Source organism: Cupressus sempervirens, chromosome 2 (assembly GCF_028749045.1).
Source record: "Cupressus sempervirens isolate cs-2001-9-10 chromosome 2, ASM2874904v1, whole genome shotgun sequence".
Taxonomy (NCBI): Eukaryota; Viridiplantae; Streptophyta; class Pinopsida; order Cupressales; family Cupressaceae; genus Cupressus; species Cupressus sempervirens.
The window spans coordinates 487,938,133-487,941,993 of record NC_143119.1 but is presented as its reverse complement, the minus strand read 5'-3'; positions in this window follow the sequence as shown (position 1 = coordinate 487,941,993).

Below are 3,861 nucleotides of genomic sequence, written 5' to 3'. Positions count from 1 at the left end.
TGCATAAGAGTACTCACTTCCGTCATTGATTTCTTCTTCCCAATTTAGATCAGATTCATATGAAGATGAACATGTATTATCAATGTCCTCTTCTTGTCTCAAGCAACAAATCTCATCATTATCTTCACATGATGCTTCTTCATAATATATCAGATCAGCAACTTTATCTTCATCACTTGAAGCATGACTGTTAGCTTCTTCATCCTCATACTGAGATGAACATCTTTTAGCTTCAAAGTTTATAACTTTCTCAACATAATGAAATCTATCAATAAGAGAAATCATTTCTTGCATATCTAAATGATGAAGTGAATCTACCCTATCATCCACTACTGAAATACTACAAATATGTGCACTCTATTCATCAAGAATAGAATCATCTCTTCTTTGAAACCAAGAAACTTCATCTTCACACGTCTTTAATTCTAAATTTTCAAAAAAATAATCTAGTATATCAAGGGTACGTACTTGCTGAGCTGAATTTGAACACTTTACATGACATTGATTTCTCCTTTGAAACTCATCTTTTTGGCAAACACTTCTAGAGAAACGACTCTTAGTCAATCTATACTTTATGTTATTTTCAATCTCCATTACTACCATGAATGCTTGATGCAAAATCTTAGGTCCTTTATCTCTTAATAGATAACTCATCTTCTTATCGAATGTGCCAAGATAAACCACTAAACATATTTGATCATCTGGCTTACCATTTTTAGGAATCTCATTTACAACCTTTGCAAATCTAATATTGAATTTAGGAACTAATTCATTACTCCTAATTTGAATCTTCAAGAACTTATCAAAATAATTAGAGATACTTACTCTTTCCCTTAACTACTTCATGAAGGCTAAAGTAATTCATCCCAAGATGAAATAGTACATGTTAGTGGAAAGGAAAACCAATCTCTAGCATCACCTTCTAATTTTTGAACAAGCAACTTCATATGAACGTCTTCATGAGTAATCTCAAAATCACCAATCAAGTTACTGAACATCTAAACATGATGACTAGCTGAAATTTCATGTTTCCATTGAACTTAGGAAAATACTTTCTAAGATTATATGGCATAAGGTTTGGGAAACTATGAATGCCATTAAATTTTAATGGCATGTATCTCTTGGCAAGAATAGATCTATAATCTTTATTCATGAACTACATACAAGGTGAAAAGGAATTTTCCATTTCTTACAAAATTATATTTCATTCACCATAATTACTTTCAGAATTTATTACTTGCAGTAGAACTTAAAATTTTCTACCAATTCAAACTCTAAACATACTTCAAAATATAAAAACACTTGTTGAATCTATCTTTCACAAAATATTTTGAGATGTACCAAACCAATCTTCTACCTAGTGTTGAAAATACCACTTGATAGAGAATATTTTGTACAACTTACTTTCATGGAAAGGAAATCTCATGAAAGTGGAAAAATACCTTGAGTGTTGATGTTTGAAAACTTAATCTATTGATTGGCATAGGTGCAAACTTCAATTCTTCACAACACCAATCAAATTGTTGTAGAGCCACCATCTCCTTGAGGAGAAAAATGAAATCACAATAGTGATTAACCTTTTGAAATCAATTATTTTAGTAGATACAAACAACCACATAAAATATCAATCAAGAAATTTATACTTCATCTTTCCAAAGAAACTAGATCTACCCATAAATACTAAAAGCCTTTGATATTTAAAATAAACCACATACTCATATAGAGATTTAGACTAGAGTAACTACTCACACTTAGTGAGAAAAGATTTGAAACAATTTAGCACCTATAAATTTCAAACCAAAATTTCAATATAGGAGAAAGTTGTAGATCATTAACACCTTGAAAAGAGAATACACTTCATAAATCAATTCTTGACTTTGAAATTTCTCAATAGCACATAAAAAATTGAGTTGATTGAAGATAGACTTATAATAGTCATAGAACACAATTTACATCCAATTTTCACAACATATTGGTGTCCATGAATCAAGCTTAACTAGGGAACACAAAATTCAACAAGGATATGAAAAGAACACCTCAATTCCTCATTGCTATATTACTTTACTTATTTTTGTCCCCAACAGAGTCACCATTTTGTTGGCTCCTAATTTAATAGTTTTAAAATTATCCAAAAAACCATACCAATACATCTAAGGCTAGCAAATTCCTATGATGGATGCACTTGACTACAATCTTGAGCCAACTATAAGGTATAACTCCTTCCCTTTAGGCTCTGCTAAACCTAGATGGGTTAGCCTTGAGGTTCTAATATATGGTACTACTGAAAATAAACATATAATTTAAACCTATTAACAAAAGATGAAACCCTTTTATCTTCTGATACTTATGCAATAACATAGGAATGAAATAGCTACATACCATAACCTATGAACCCATAAGCTAAGTGATGGTTAATTCCTTCCAACCCACTAAAAAATGCAAAAATTTGAAATGATTTGAGTAAAAATATTTGTACAAATTTCTTTCATCTCAACTTGCATTTGATTTAGTGATCAGTGCCTTATCCATTGCAACATAGAGTGATTACTAGAAGGATGACCAAACTTGATTGTCTTACAATTAAGTTTATCAACTAAAATCCCCAAACTCCATTCTTACTAGCATCCCCTCCATACACCCAAAAACCATATTAAATCATTGAAGCATTTACTTAACTCCTTGAATTAAGAGTAACAATAGTTCTAATACACAACTCATCCAAGCTATATTAAATCAAATGAACCTTATTCATTCAATTACAAAGTTAATATCATATGAAGAATTAGGAGACAAAATAAGAGAACATGGATGATTCATTGTAAATCCCCTTTTGTATTTATCCTTGGAAGGATTGAATACATTAACTGGTAACACTAAATGAAACTCAAGATATGTAACATGGTTTATCATCAATTTTCATTATCTCAGAGAAACAAGAGATGAAATGAAACTAAAAATCTGCACAAGAATGGGTGTGTGGCCTTCACTACTAGAGCTCTACTCAATTAGACAAGAAGTAAAACCAACAACAACCTAGTCTTGCACTAGAAACTAGAACCCTACTAGTTTCACAGAGAAAACTACCAACAACAACAATAAGAATGAAGGAGAAAGATATAGAAGAGAATGAATTCTCAGATCTATTCTATGTCTTACATGTGTCCACTTGGAAAACTTCCATCTATAGATGCAAAAAATCTTTCTACTCTCTATCTCTATAACTACACACCAGATATTTTCATTGTTTCTTGAGAATATCCTAAAAATATCTCTAGAATGATTGAAATGAGTAACTAATTTTGATGCTAGATCTAAGATTAAAGAAAAGGCAAAAAATTAGTGAAATGACCTGTAGAGACAAGATAAACTTTTTAGAATCATTTTTCGCCATATTTAGGCTTCAAAAAACTTTCATATCTATGCTCCAACCAATTTTGATGCTCAATGGTGAATTTTTCCCATTCTACTAAGAATGCCTTGAAAAATACAAATCTGCTTATAGACTAATCTGCTAAACATCTATGCAAATTCAAACCCCATATTCTAAAAATTAATCTCCTTCCAATTCTAGTAGTATATTGGAGTCCATATTTTAATTCAACCTCACCCCTCTAGTAACCATTTGAAAAACTAGTCCAGGACTATAAAACGAATAGTTCAAATGACTAAAATTGAAAAATTTAAACATTTATATAGTCTAAGCTATAGAATATCATCATTTAAAACCAAATTTTTCAATTGGGAGATTGAATGCTCAAAAAAATTGAATTAAAATATGATTTTTTATTATATCTCCCTTTTCCATTCACACAATGCCATATTTCAAATAGTGAGTGGCCCCCATAACTCCCACCAGATTTC